Raw genomic sequence first — 16108 nt, forward strand, 5'->3', positions numbered from 1 at the left:
GTTTTGTTCTTTGATTTCATGTCTCAACTTGGCAAACACACCGTATGGCCTGTCCTCCTCCACACTATATGCTTCCTATAAAACCACTCAGAGTGTCTGGGGAAAGAAGGTAGACTGTGCTCCTCCATCACAATTATAAGTAGCAGCAGACCAGTGAGAAGAAGAAATAACACTTTAGTTCCTTACTTGCTTGCATAGTCCCCTACTCTAGAAGAAAACTACTTCACTGCTTCTTCCCTTCCCTGCATTAATAGAGAAATCCCATCTTAATAAGTATAGCAAAGACAAATTGATGAACCCTTCTCTTCCAGAAGAAAATACATCTCTAACACAACTGCTTGTGTTAGGTACTAAAAAACAGACATCTCACTAGCAGAACTGATTTTTAAGTCCCAGTAGTATGCACAGCAGTAAAGACAGAATGCTAGAAGTTTCCTATTATTTTGTCTGCAGCCCTTACAAAATGGACAAACTCCCTGCCTTAATAAGCACCAGACAATCTCCAGAAGCTGTGTAGCCGTATCATTTGGCTGGAACACAGCAATTATCTAGCAAAGTGGCTGCCAACATCGGAGAAAAGAAAACCCTCTTGAAAACCTGTTATTTGCTGTGGGAGTCGGGAGCTTCTACCTTAATATTCATCTTCTTTCTTTAAAGACTTCCAGCTACTTTTTTTTCCTCTATGTGTATTAGGACTTTCTTTACTACCATCTGCATATATATTTATATCTACTGGAGATGGATGGTAGCTGCAGCCTTACAGTGATGACAACTGCAGTTACAGTCTTAGCCATGGAGTGCAAGATCTCATTTAGCCCGTAATGCACCCCAGAGCATGGGAGAGAAACGCTATGCCTCCAGGTCTGTAATGACTGCCGAGCTCCAATATCTACAGATTGCACGAGCCACGTGGGATTCAGCTACGAGCAATAGTTTTACACGGGGCTGGGGAGAGCAGGGGTGGCACAAGGAGTGGCCTCAGCACGGAAGAGCCGGAGTCCTGCTCCGGCTGGCACGCACCAGCCTGGCCTCCTGGCACGGGCGTTCCGAGGACATCCTGACTTCAGCATCCAAGTACTAATCAAAACCAGCAAAACAGGCTCTGATTCTCCAAATCCCCACTACTTGTTTTCCTCTATTCTAGAATTTGGATCACCTTTTGGCCAGCTATACTTTCTGTAGGCTCAGACAGAATTGGGGGATATTTGAGTTTAGAAAGTAATAAATAAATTTGATTGAACCATGTATTCCACAAGCTCCTTACACAGAGTTCAACAGTAGTCTCTCTTATTCCATCTCTTTTTGCTGAAAAGAAATTAATTTTATAAAAATAAAAGTTTTCACATCACCTGAGAAACACTAGACTATTTCACCTGTTTTTCTAAAATACTTTCTGTTCAAATCATAGAAGAATGCTCCCTTTCAGCTGAGCATCAGAAGACTGTAATATCAGGCAACCTGATAGTTAAAAACTGTCAGAAGTATTGCAGTCTGCCTGCAGAAAACAGAGCTTTAATAATAACCTTTAATATGGAGCTGCATTTTGCATAGACTACAGTTCCCGACATTCAGCTTCACATCTTGCAAGCTGTCTTCTGCCCTGAAGCACTGTGAAGCCCTGCAAAGTGGGACTTGTAGTCTATAAATGGCACAAAATGAGAGTAATTGTTGTTGGATCAATCTTTTAAGATGAATACTAACACCATTTGTACCAGAGGCAGCCAACCTTCTTCCACCCCAAATTTTACAGTAGACAATATTCTCTCAGCTAGAAAATTGTCTAAATCTTTTCCTGCTCAATGCAGCTGCTCAGCAATTTCTAATATTTATTTTTCTAATTGGACACAAGCCTAGTGGAAAAGACTAAGTCTTTGTTGCAATACGTTGTTTGCTGATAAGCCTGTTCTTTAATGCAGCAAAATGCTCTCTGTGTGGAAAAAATCGTCAACAGAGGGCAAGCAGTTTGATTTGAAACTCATATTTAAAAATGTCCTCAATCCCAGTGACTTGTTCTTATTGGAATTGGAATCCACATTCAGTAACTCAGGCTAAAATTCATTTCTGTGTTGTCTATGACTTCTTTCCCTCAGATAAGAGCCTAAGCCATAAGCTTCAAACAGGAACATTTGAACAGACTCTTTCATAAACCTTGATTTCAGTCAAACTAGCTGGCATTAGTCACGGCATGAAAAACAGCCAGGGTGCTGAGCTGTCTGGCTTTATAAAAAGTCAGGAAAATATGAAGTTTAACACCAGCCCACCTGGCAAACAGCAAGAATCTTTTTTTTTATTAAATGAAAATGAACATTTGTGACTAGTAGCAGGTCCCTATCTAAGACTAGATCAGTCTATAAAGGTGCTGTATGAGACAGATAGACATTGCTTGAATTTGCTACTTTTATAATAAGGCAAATACAGCTCTGAACTACATGATTTCTAGAGGCTGTTTTCCAGCTGGGTCTGTATTCACACAAGCAGTTCTTCGTCTCCACCCACCTTCATCTGTGCACAAGCCAAGGTGGCCCCAGCAGCAGTGTCCCCTCCGGTCATGGGGAGGGTCTTCAGTATACCCTTTTTTTCCGCTTCCTGAACAGCTGCTGAATAAACTGATTTAATTACCAGAAAAGCAAAAAATAGGGGTCGTAAAATGTAATGAGCCACTGCCCATGCACAGCCAGACCTAGTTCCTGCTACAGTTTTCTCTTTGGAGTTGTCGCAGATATTATTCCCCAGCTATTTCAAGTTGGAGTCTGGATTATTTAAAGGTGATCCTTATGACTGTATCTAAAAGCAAGTAAATCCCCTCCCTGCTCAAGGAGTATTGCTGAGCCTTTGCTAGCTCGATATGCCTCTCCAAACTGTGGCACGATGCCAGGTAGCCTTACCTCATCATTTCAAGGAGCTTCCTAATGGAGCTCCATATCTGGCTGCTGTAGAAAATCCCTTTCCTGCTTTCCATCCTGAAAGCCGTTCTCCTTTCTCAGCTTAGAGAAGGACCAAAGCCTCCCTAAGAGGGGATACTTTTCTGAAGACGCCTTTCTAAGGCACTGGTCTCAGTCATTGCAAGGAGTGGTCCCCTCTTAAGGGAGGCAGCCCCTGATAATACAGCAAAGCAGACATCACCCCGGGTCACCAAGTCCTACTGATCCTCACTGGGACCCACCTGTACAGGGACCCGGGAGTCTGGGAAAGGTCCCCCATGACAGCAGCTCTCCCTGTCCTTCATTTTCCCCTTTGAGCTCTGCCTCGTCCTTGTTTCCCAGGTCAGGAGAGGACCAGTCTGCCATCCTCAAGGTAGCTGTGAGCCAGGGCCTGATGACAAGCTCCAAAGCTTTATCTGTGGCTAAAGCCAGGTCTGTAGAGGGCCAGAGCTACCCAGCAACTGATGGTGTCACCAAATTGAGCTTGGCTGTGAGGCGCTCCCTGTGGCTTCCCAATATTTGTGGCTGCTCTGTGGACATAGTTTGGAGCTCTGCAGCTCATTCTACAGGCAAAGGCTCCCAGAAGCACTGACCAGCAGCTTTGCTCCGCTAAACACTTCAACATTAGCCTAGGAGTCCATAAATCAAGACTGAGTGGCATCTGAGACGATCGCTGGCTTTTTGATAAATCCTTGACAAAATGTGCTGCTTTCACAAAATGCTCAGAAAAGATCATATCCTTCAACAAATAAAAATCTTCATAATTTCCTGGTTGTATCTCATTTAATTGGAAAAAGCATGGCAGTAATTTCATGGAGATCTCACAGTACCTATTCCTCTTTTGAGGCATTTTTCACCCATTTAAAAAGCAGAAACGTTTTCAGTTTTCGTAACAGGGATTGAACAGATGGGTGGGCAGACGGTGGGTATAAAATAGTGTTGCAGGGAACAGCCAGGGAAGCAGCTTGCTCCCATCCATCCCTGCTTGTTTGTTAGAGCAAAGATGCTATTTGAGGTGTGGACTCTAACGGGGCAGTGTCTCAAAAGCATAAGGCCTAATCTCATCATGGTACCTTTACTCAATAGCACCCACTGACTTCAGTGGGAATGGGGCCACACTCAATGAACAGCATGATGAAAATGCTGTCTGATATAAAAAGGGCATTTTGTGCAACTTCTCTGCTTTCCTGGCATGCTGTAGGAGTCTGAACAGGAAAAAAAAATGTTTTTTATGTAATGCCTTTATATGCAGAGCAGTACACATAGTTTCAGGGTGCTGAAAGCTACAGGACAGAAAGAGAGGGGCAGGCCCTCTTAGGGAGGCAATGAATTGATACCAAACCCAAGAGTTTACATCTTGGCTGACCTTTTCTAGCACCGATGCAGACTTGCCATCTGCCAGCAGACTTCTCATTCAATTTCAAGCCCCTGGCAAGCGGCATGGCTCAGACACCAGCTTCGTTCTTCCTTTCTCTTCCAGCTTCTCTGCTGGCAGGCATGTTCTCGGTGGGACTAGGTTCTCCCCTGGCATTTGTCTGCTCCCACCTGCGTCTTTCATGAAAATCTGCGCTTTATCAGCTGCTTTGCCCTTCCCTATTTCCTCACCGGTGTCCCTGGTTCTTTCTGACTTCCATTCTTCTGGTTCTTCTCTGTCTTCTCTTTCAACATTGCCTCCCATATTGCCTCCACACTGCTGAGGAGCCTCTCTCTCTCTCGTTCTAAAAAAAAAAAAATCACCTTTTCCTTATCTCTGTCCTCACTGCAATGACTGTTTTTCTAATCTCTTACTTCTGAATTAAACTTATGCAGATGTGTAGGGCTAAAATATTACTCTAAAGAACTACTAATATACATATATCATGAAGGACAGGGCTAAGAAATTATCCTAAAGAGCTTCTGTTTTCAAGATCACAAGGCCTTCAAGTACAATTTACATGGAATACATATGAATAATTGAAGCACAGGCTGCTTTTGAGTACTAAAATAAGACTATGGCTTTAAAAGCAACACCTCTGTACTTCAAAGGGAGACCTGGCAGGAATCAGGTTTTGTGAAGATGAACCAAAACGCAACAACCTCCCCTCCCCCAGTTAACATATATTGAAAGCCAAGATTTTTACAGTGTTTCCTGATTAATTCTGGAGGGAGCATGTGTATTTTCTCCAGCTCATCTCAGTCCAGATGCTATTCTGCATTTTTAGACTTTACTCCACAAAGACGGTTTGTAATTTTACAACCAGGTTCCTTATCTCTGAAAAGCTGCATGTTATAAAGGTTATTAAAGTTTTATGAGTGGAGTATCCTCAGAGCTAGTAAGCTTGGTCAGTCCGGTTCCACATCAGTGCTATCATGCTTTACAATACAAAGATACAATGCAATGTATCTGCATACAGATGCAATACAAAGAGGTGCAACAGGGAGTTTAAATCATGGCTGCTATTTACTTACCTCACCTTATTCTTCTTGCAGTTCTGTTGATTTGAGTGCTTAACTATGTCACATCCTTTCATAAATATCCCTACAATGTTTTTTCTTGTCTTCAAAGATTTATTCTTAACCCATCAAATATGTATTTGTTAAGAAGTCTTTTCTGCTTCAACTGACTATTAATTCCAACTTGTAATAGAATAATAAACTTATGTAAACTGGAAATCATGTAAAAACATTTATGACAGCATGAAATTAGCTGATGACTTCTACCCAGCTGTCTATATCATTAAAATATTTTCCATAGTTACCATTACTTGTTATTGCTGTAGACAGAGAGACTGAAAAAAGTATCAGTTATAATACATCCTTGCTATTCAACTCATTTGGAAACCCCTTCAAAATATTTTGGGGTATAATGACGTCTCAAGGTTATGGAATTTCACACAGAGCTTAGAAATTTCCTTACATTACAATTCAATGATATTCTCTAACCCAGTAATTGTTCCTCTAAAAGTGGCTACTGGCTAATTTTAGATATTGCATTTGATGAATTATAAAAACAGAACAACCAAGTGAAGAGATTCTTCAGAACACCAGGTAGGTCCTTGGTTTATATGCAAAAGCATGCAGATGTATTATATCTTTTCAGCTATTTCCTTTAACAATGTGGTTAGCAGCTAGATTCACTAGGGAGTTCAGAAATCAAAAACCACAGTAGTTATTTCTGATAATGGATGGGCTGTGGTGTTTTTTCCTACCATAAACCAGAACAAACTTCCTGTATATAAAATGCAAAATGATGGCTGCTCCAGAAGAGTAATAAATTAGAACAAGAAGTAGAGACGAGATATGGTTTAAGAGAAGACAAAGATTCCAAGGAGAAAGAGCCACCAAGGAATGGCAGAGAGAGGTTTGTGACTTATAGCCAATGGAAATGAGAAAACCAGGACCAGGACAGGGAGGTAGAGAAGAACAGTTGTGTTCTGGTCAACAAAGAAGAAAATAAAAAGATTTCACAGAGCCACAGAATCAAAGAATGATAGGGGTTGGAAGGGACTAGATGATCTGGGGATCAACAAGTCCAACCCTCCACTGCCAAAGCAGGGTCACCTAGAGCAGGATGCACAGGACCTCGTCCAGGTGGGTTTTGAATATCTCCAGAGAAGGAGACTCCACAGCGTCTCTGGGCAACCTGGTCCAGTTCTCCATCACTCTCAGGTTGAAGAAATTCTTCTTCGTGTTCAGATGGAACTTTCTGTGCTTCAATTTGTGCCCGTTGCCCCTTGTCCTGTCACTGGGCACCACTGAAAAGAGTCTGGCCCCATCTTCTTGACACCCGCCCTTAAAATATTTAAAAGCATTTATAAGGTCCCCTCTCAGCCTTTTCTTCAGGCTAAACAAGCCCAGCTCCCTCAGCCTTTCCTCGTAGGAACGATGCTCCAGTCCCGCAATCATCTTCATAGCCCTCTGCTAGACTCTGTCCAGTAGTTCTTCATCTTTCTTGAGCTGGGGAGCCCAGTACTCCAGATGGGGCCCGACTAGGGCAGAGTAGAGGGGAAGGAGAACCTCCCTCAACCTTCTGGCCACACTCTTCTTAATGCACCCCAGGATACCAGTGGCCTTCTTGGCAACAAGGGCACACTGCTGGCTCATTTTGTGTATGAGATCATTAGGTTGATTGGCAGGATAACTGCAGCTGACGTTGTAGAGTGCCAGTTGGCCAAGCAGGAAGGAAAGCTACAGTAAAGAAATGGGAAAGTAAGACACTTTGCACAGTTCTGACTTATAGGAAAACTAAGCACACCTATAAAAAAGAGCTCCAACTATCCAACTAAATCAGACAGTTGTGTTCAAAACAGCCTATTTTGAACTTAGCTGTGAATGATAGTTTAGTGTTTTAGGGGGGGTTGTTTGTTTGTTTGTTTGTTTTTTAAGTTCCAGGTCAAGTTCAACAGACTTTCCAAAAACCAATCAGGATTTAAGAAAGAATAGTCAATTTGACAGTGTTTGGTTAAAACAAAGATTTCAAATAATTGTTTGGATTCATTTTTCATTCAAGGATGTAATATCTGAAACAAATTTGCAGATCTGAAAGTAGTGTGGTGTGATGCCTTCTCCCCTAAATGGAATTGAGAGAACATCCTGTAAAGGACAAGGAGACAGCAGATGGTGTGCTATCTCCTTGAGGCAGAGACACAAGGTGCCACTCTCTAAGTACAGCTACTGGCAGGTCTGCAGTGAGGTATTGCAGTATCAGAACCAGCTTTCAGAAATGATACTAAAAAAGAAGAAAAAGAAGGAAAAAACGGTCAGGCTTGCTTGCATCTTGGCAGCAGGAAAGCAAGCAGCAAAGAAGTCAAAGCAAGCTAACTGTCTCCTGTTGGCGTGGGTTACGGATCCGTTGTAACGATGTGACCCCAATATGAGTATGATCGTACACCTTTATTAGTCAGCAAAACAAGGTTTATATAGCAAAACTATTACAGCATCTGAATGGTTAAGCCCCCAATCCATATATAGGCAAAACTACTGCAACTCGTTGTGATTGGTGCAGAGCTGCATCTCGAAGTGAAAACAGTGCTGTGGCAGGAAACAACAACGTGGCAGGAAGGAAGTGACAGTGTGGCAGGAAATGGTGATGTTCCCCCTGTTCCAGTGTCCCGAGCTCGTCACTCTGCCTTCCCAGCAGGGTTCCGTGTCAGCTGCTCCCAAAGCTCACTTCCGGATCGGAACCTGGGTTGCTCAACGCACAAAACTATGTCCCCTCTCGTCCAGCCAGGACTCCGCAGTCTCCTTCTTCTCCAGTAAATTACACTTCTAGGGCTATGGTCATTGCAGACTGTAATACCAGACTGTAAGGCTGGCTGGGTATCTCTACATTGTAACGCAGCCTGTACTGTACTTTGAGATTCAATAGGCTTGAGAAATCAGTAATGAGGCTACACTGAAGCTGGTGGCCTAATGATGCTGCACTGTAGCATCTTCATGGTTTATAGACTGTTTTAGAGAAACTCAGAAGTGGGCTGAAGGAAGAGCACAGACGGATGATTGTCTGGAATTCATTTGTCTTTCACTATCACCTGAAGAGAGAGTGGGCTTTTTTTTTGTCTGCTTGGGTTTTGCCTAGGTAATTTATACAACACTGATTTCCATAAGGTAAAGGGGTTATATGGTTTGGCTGGAATCTATGTCAATCTAATGAAAACTTACCTCTGAGGGTAAACTCCAGCTAAACAAATCTGAAGGTATTTAACAAAAAAAAGGAAAAGATGAAAAGAGCAACTGAGTGCCAAAATAAGGTTTGTGAACAAAATTAATCAAGACATCAAAGCACATGAGGAAAAAAAAATCTCTAATTGCCTACAGAGCAATATCAGGGACCTGACTAATGAACAAAAGGAATCAGAATTGCTCATTAAAGGGCATGTATTTCAGCTAGCAGGTGTTATTGAGATGTCGTGGGAACATTTGCATGGGCAACATTGCTAGAAGTATAGGGTAGATCCAATTTCAGATGAATCATGTGGACTGAAGGACAGAAGTTTCACAGGGTCAGAAATTACTGGTTCATATCTGGGAAACACAGTGTCTTGGGTTCTTAGGTATCAACTATTCCAATACTTAGAGCTGTAATTGGTGTTCACTTCCAATCGCAAAAAAAACCAGACTAGAGAACAGGATACACACCATCTTACACAGCCACGGATAACTTAGTCATGAGGGAATAAAGCATTATCACGAGGGCTTTTGTTCTGCATGACACGGCCAATACTAGCCTATCTATGTAGGTTCATGTCGGAAGTCAGATGTATTCATTCAGTACAAATGAATTTTGTATTAGGCCTCATCTGGACAGATAATTAGGGTTTGAATCACAGAGCCAGAAACTTGCAATAAAGTGATGTGTTGGCATCACAGAAAGGGGCTCGCTGTGATCTATGTGGTCATGTGGACATGATCACACAGTACAGATGTAATCACGACTTTTTATGTTGCCTTTGTGCAAACAGAATGAGAAACAAAAATATTATTGATAATGAATAGTGTTCTTGAAACTGAAAGCAAAGTAGAGGAAATGAATCATTTGGAAAAAGTAATTTGACAGAACTATGTGAACATTACCGGAAACTTAAAATCAACACCAGAAATTATAATCCCTCTACTTAGATGAAATTAACGAAGGCAGAAAAAAATTGGTTAAGAGACAAAGTGGAAAAATATGCAAACAAAATAATATATAAAACCCCGTTATTTATGTGTTTGTTTTCTGTATACATATGTATATATCTATATAAAAATTAGAAATATTTGTCTTCCGGTATGGATATTATAGACATATTCACAAGATAAGACCTTTCTCATGTTTTGACTGATGTGAATTAAAAGCAAGTAATGGAGGAACACTGAGAAGGAAGGCAAAAGGAGAAGCAGCCTATTGCAGGAAAGTCTGAGTTAACTGTAACTTCATAAAGCAGAGCCCAAACAAAGAAAATTCTAAGAATAGATAGAAATTATAGAATTGTCAATAATCATAGATACAAGGCAGAACACAGAAGTATATTTATCTACAGCAGGAAAAAACTACATATATCATAATTATGTCATGTTATGATAAAATACTTTCTCTCCCGGAGTAATTTAGGATTTTTTTCAAACAGCCGGGATTCAATAGGAGCAATTTACAGAACACAGACTTCGTATATGCAAGAACATTTCAAGAGTCGCGTGAACAGTGATCACAACAATTTTTAGCAAGCTTAGACTAGTTGAGAAATTCTCGCAACTTTAAAAGGAATAGGTAGAGCAAACTGATTAACTCCAGACCCTTCCACAGGACTTCAGCCTCAGATGAACAGTGACATGATACCAGACATGTTTAAAAACATATGAACAAAGGTTGCACACACAACGTAATACTGACCAGGGTAAATTATGTGGATTTAGAAGGTGGCACTGATGCCACTGCCTGGAATAGATTGTCCAGTTCCAAAGCTCCGATGGAGGCTTATGAACCGGAATTGGGTCAGAGAAGAACCATGAGATGGTTTAAAGGAGTAAAAAAACCCAGTTCTTGAAGAAGATCCTGGGAATTTATTCAACGATCAAGTTGAGAGATGGCATAGTCACAGTTTCTGAATATATGCTTGAGAAAGAGACTTTTGAGAAGTGAAAGCTCTTTTGCAGAGTGGGCAGAATACCTAAGTAAGTCCAGTAACTGATAACTGTTCGTAAGTCATGAGCTTGTGTCAAGCGCCAATAAATGTCCACCACAGTTTTGTTGTTATCACCTATTTGTGAAAATTTTGACAAGCCAGTCAGGATGCAGTCAGTTCTGCTTGCACTGAGTCTTCATGCCCACACTGAACAAACTGGTAGAATAAAATCTCAAGTACTTAGCATAGACACCAGACTTTTGGCTGATCTTGCTATCCAGAAGGACAACAGGGAGTCCGAAGTTAGTTTCTGTGTCTAATTAAGGTGAACTGCTGTAATATTACATGCACAAAGTCACAGTGAATTTGATTTTCTGTGATAACAGCTAAACGAAGTAGAAGACTGTGGTTAAAACCACCTGCTGTGTCCAGGAATGTGCATTTCTGCTGCCAAAGTCTACCCAGTCAAGCACTACACAAAGGCACCAGGGGAAAACAGGTGGTGGGAGTCCTGGCTGCCTCGGTGTTCTCAAAGTTGGGTTAATTTTTATTTTTTTTTTAATACTTTAAATCAACTACACCACAAAAGCAGAAGTGTCATGTCACAGCAACAGGAGATTTGATCACCTTTAGCAACCTATCTTCTGATGAGCTGGGTTGTGGATGACGAAGAGGGGAGGCTACCATCTGCATCTCTGCTGAGACACCAGTTCTCCCACAGAGCCCGTGGTCCGGGAGCAGCAGGTGGGCACTCATGCAGGCTTTGCCTTCCTTAACATGCCAGGCAGCATCCCAGGGCTGTATAAGAGCTGTGCTTTGCTAAGCTTATATAGCATCCCAGAGTAACAGTAAAAAACACAGTTTTCACTTCTATATTTGCCCTTTCTTGCCACAGGTAGGCCAGCCATTTTCAGTTAGAACCAATAAAAGGACACAGAGACCAACACTCAGCTAAATGTTTAGCACTGATGTTCATGTTGTGAGGACTGTGACCATCGTGTTTCAGCAGTTCACTTCAAAATAACTATATGTGGGCCTACTGCAGTTGGGAACCTCCTTTTTTCAGATATGCTGTTGTTTCTTTATCCTGACCCTTGGATGCTCGTGTGTGAGATACTTTGCTCAGTTGTGTTTGTGTAATGCATCCTGCCTATCAACAACATCAGGTTGTTAACCCATGATTTGATTCACTGGTTGTCCTCCTTCCCTACTTGTAGTACAGCAACAGGAAATTAAAAGTGTTTATTTTCCATTCTCTATTATTCATGGCTCTTGATAAGCCTAAACCCTTTTACTGATCTTTTCTTCCTCAAGAATTTCTTGGCTACCTCATTTCCACTCACGTGCTGTTAATCATTTTCTTCTCCTACTACCCTTTTTGAATTGTGATCATCATTATACCAGCTGAATGCAAAGTATTTATTCATATCATATGCCAAGTCTTATTTTTGATTCCATTCTTCAGATCTCCCAACAATCCGTATGCCTTTTGAGTCACCACTATGAAGTATGCAGAGGTTTTTCACAGATGGCCAAGTGTTTACAATTAATGGAGAACCTAGCAAGTGTATGAATAATTCCACGTGCTTATTAAAAGCTGAATTACTTACATTTGCTAATGCATTTTTTATTTGCCATTATGTGCCCTTTCTTTTTTTTAAACCTTCTGAAGATCTTATCACCTCCATAGTTTGGAGGGGACCACCTCCAGACATTACAATCCAAGTAATGCTATTACTTGCGACTGTTGACATCCCAAATTTCAACCTGTTTCCAAGTCATTAATAATCATAATAAACAGCGATATTCCTAGATGCTACCCCCCCCCTAGATGCAGAGGGTTATGAGACCACCTAAGCCTATAAAACTGTCAGGTTATTGTCTATGACAGTCACTAAATTTAATTGTGAACTTAATGTTGAACATTTCCATTAAAGGTTCACTCATCCGTCTCACACACTTTTGAATAATCAAGGAGTATCAATAGCTCTAACCATGGGAAGCAACCAGCATCTCTTGCAAAGCTGAAAATTTGGTAAAGAAAAAGACAGCACCTGAGCTGCAGATGGTGGATTACAGCAAAGAGCAGATGCTTTTGTTGAGAAGATGGGAAGATTATCTGGGAGTTCTTCGTACTGGATTATAGTGAAGAGGTATTGAAAAGCAGCATACATCAGAGTTGTTGCTGCTCCCACTTGTTCTCTTTAGAGCAGAATTTCAGTTGGCTGAAGCTAGCTGCAGTGTCTCATTTTACTAAATTAAAGGCGTTTTTTATGAAGCCAGACTTGGCTCCTTGGTTTCTTTTCTGATCTTTCTTTCCTACAATTACAGAATAGCTAAGGTTGGAATTGATTTCTGAAGGTTACATTGTCTGACCCCTTGCTCATAGCAGGTCTAACAGCAGTTGGAGCAGGTTGCTTGTGGTCATATCCTTTCAAGTTTTAAACATCTCCAAGGATGGAAATCCCACAGCATCTCTTGGCAAGCCCTTCCAGTGTTTCACCACCCTCATTTTGATCCCTTCTAAGCTTCCTCATCCTACAATTTACCACTTTCAGTGAGAAGAGGACAGATGTTCTCTTCTAAACGCAGAAAAGAATGTAAAATATCCTGACAATTGAGAGCAGCTCTGTAATAGCAAGTACTTCAGTTTAAACTATTCTCTCAAAAACCTTCCTCTACTATTAATAACCTCTGTTTCTCAGCTGCAGTGAGAGAACTAGATCCAGACAGGTTCCAGCTGTGCCACCTGGAAACAACAAAGCAGAGACCACTCACCTCCCCAGACCATTAACCATGTGAAATTGGAAGGGTGTGATGTAAAAGGCAGTATAGAACACTCCTTAGTTCTTAGACAAGGAGTGCCGCTCCCACACACTGCTGCTGTAGGCTCTCCTCTTCCTTCTGTCCTACAGACAATTGTTATTACAGGCCTGGATATGGCCTTCTTAAATGACAGTTCTTCAGCTGTCACATAAACATCATGGTGTCAAGTCTAGCCCTTCACATATCTCCTTTAGACAGGGATAAAATATATCATTTTAGAAAAGGTATTTATGTTATATCCTCAAAAGTCATGTACCTTGACCTTCCAAGCAGCTGTCTCTTTTAGGAGCATTGGAAAAGAAGGGAGAAGTCCTTGTTTGAAGGAACACACTTTTTCTTCCTTATTCATCTACTTGGCATCCCAAGCACATGAATAAATAACTCAAACACTGTTCAAGTTTCTCCACAGTGAAGCAGATGTTGTTTATCTGCAGCTCCCTTCTCTTCCCCACCCCCTTTTTTTATTTATTTTTTTTTTTAAGGTCACAGGTGTACCTAAAATCTACAGGTCTCCTGCTGGTGTCTACATAAAACCTGCTCCTTTCCACTGTCTGTAAGCATTAGGCAGAAGAGGGCTGCATAGCCACCCTTGGGGTGTCCTAGCCCTCTTGGGTGTGTGAGACAAAACAAGGAAAACAACTTAGGTGAGATATCTAACCCTGGCTGACCCACTCTAGCAGCCCCAAGGGCCACTCAGTATCTGGGCACTGCTCTTGGCTCAGGGCAACCTACAGCCTGCTCAAGACAGCAGAAATGGATGGAGGGACTGGCTATGGATCTGAGACAGGTTATCGTCTTTGTGTAGGAAAACTTGTTTCCCTAGGTAGGATTCCTACCAGGGTAGATGAAATGAGTAGAAAAAAAGCACAGCATTATTGTCTTTTCTGTTTAGTTTTTTTGCTTGTTTTTTTTGAGGTTTGGTTTTATGGTTTTTATTTTTTTGAGTAGCCATTACATTAATGATGAGAGACCCTTCAGTTTTTTTTTCCTAACCAAGAAAAATAAGCTGATGGTCTGGACTCATGTGCAACCATATGTGAACAACATATATGTTTCATCTTTTGTCACAGATAATTGTATCATTGCCACCAATACCATCTCATACTTGGATGTGATCAATGCGCCAATGAAAAGTGGCAGGCTGAAATGGAACACAAATTACAATTGGCAAAAAAAGTGGAGGATAAGAGCACGGCGATGGTTATGCTTGCTTTTGTCGCCTGTCAGCTGTACTAAGGCCCTGTGATATATCTGAGCATCAAGTCCACAGCCCCAGAAAACCCCAGGTAACATGGAGCACTATAGCTGCCTTGGTCAGCAAGCCAGCATGCTGCATGTGTAGCAAACCCCTCTCTGAGATACATACAGGCTTTCCATAGCATCTAGATGGAAGCTAAACACACTGATATAATCAACATGCTCGAAAAGTTGTGTCCAAGATATATCAAAAAGCCCACTCTGTACATCTGAAAGAAAGACTGGCTTTGACATCGCTGTACTTTCGGTTTCGGTACACAGGACCTCAGTGAGCAGGGTGGATCCTTCCCATGCACGCCCTGTTGGAAGCCTCTCACTGCGATGGAGCTCCTCACCTGCTGCTGCCTGAGACCCACCTCTGACCTCTTCAGTCTCAGAGCAGCACATGTATTTAAAGACAAATGAAAATGTCTTCAGAAAACAAAATATTCTTCTGCCCTTGCTCCTCCCTGTGAGGGAAGGATTACAGTACAAACTGGGCATGATGGATGTTCGACATTATACATAAGTGCTCAGATGCTCTCCATATAGCATCAGAAAAACATATAGATTAAAACATAAAATAGCCTTCTCTACTCCCTGCCTGCTTCTGCCATATTATTGCCCCTCTCTTCCCTCACTTCCCCTGTATCTCCCATGGCAGTGTGAAATCCTGCTTGCCACCGAGCACAAACACTGTCAGCCTTACCTTTCTTCTTCAGTCCTCTGCCATGTCTATGGAGGGAACATTTGTAGGCCAGTTGGTAGCAGTGACATGCCATGGTGCTACCCTGCCACAGCATTGCTTAAAGTGCCTTTGTTCAGTTGACTCAAAAGGAAACGCTTGTTTTGGATTATCTATGAAATGTTCAGGTAAGGTCTAGCCAACTCTAATATTTCTTTAGCTGTGCCACTTCAACTATCACTCATATTGTGTGAAAAACTTGCAGGTCTTTATTACTAAGCATAACACTCCACAGGGCTGCAGGGAGGATTTTGCAGGGGGAAGGAGTTGTTTCCTACCCAACTGTTACTTTCCACCTCATGCCCCGCAGAGTAAATGGAAGTGATTGCAGCCATCTCAGAATGCTGCTGCTGCCATCTCCTGAGAAAAGCTAGGCTGAGCATGTTTAATGTAGTTACAGAAGCTGCTGCAGCTGCCAGAACATCTGCCTAACCGCATCCAAATAAAAATGGAATCTTTTGGCTGGACTACACTAGGCCATAAACAAGTTATATCAAAGATTGCTGTTATGAAACTAAAAATACAGGATCCAAAAAATGTATGTCTAGCAGTTTCCTGGAAATCTCATTTAGAGACATAGCATTAGATGACAGTATATGAGGTGGTTAATCTCTGCTTCCCAAAGGCACACAGGACATCCCTGCTCTACCGAGCCATGGAGGCCTCCAAGTCCAGCTAACTGGGAGAGCTGAAATTTGGAATTCAGAGACATAAATGCTGTTTGGACCTTAAGCTGAAATGCTTACCTTTGTTACATTTAACCCTAAGAATAGAGATTTTGAGGAAAACTGTCACAA

Source organism: Opisthocomus hoazin, chromosome 8 (genome assembly GCF_030867145.1).
Source record: "Opisthocomus hoazin isolate bOpiHoa1 chromosome 8, bOpiHoa1.hap1, whole genome shotgun sequence".
NCBI classification, from domain to species: domain Eukaryota; kingdom Metazoa; phylum Chordata; class Aves; order Opisthocomiformes; family Opisthocomidae; genus Opisthocomus; species Opisthocomus hoazin.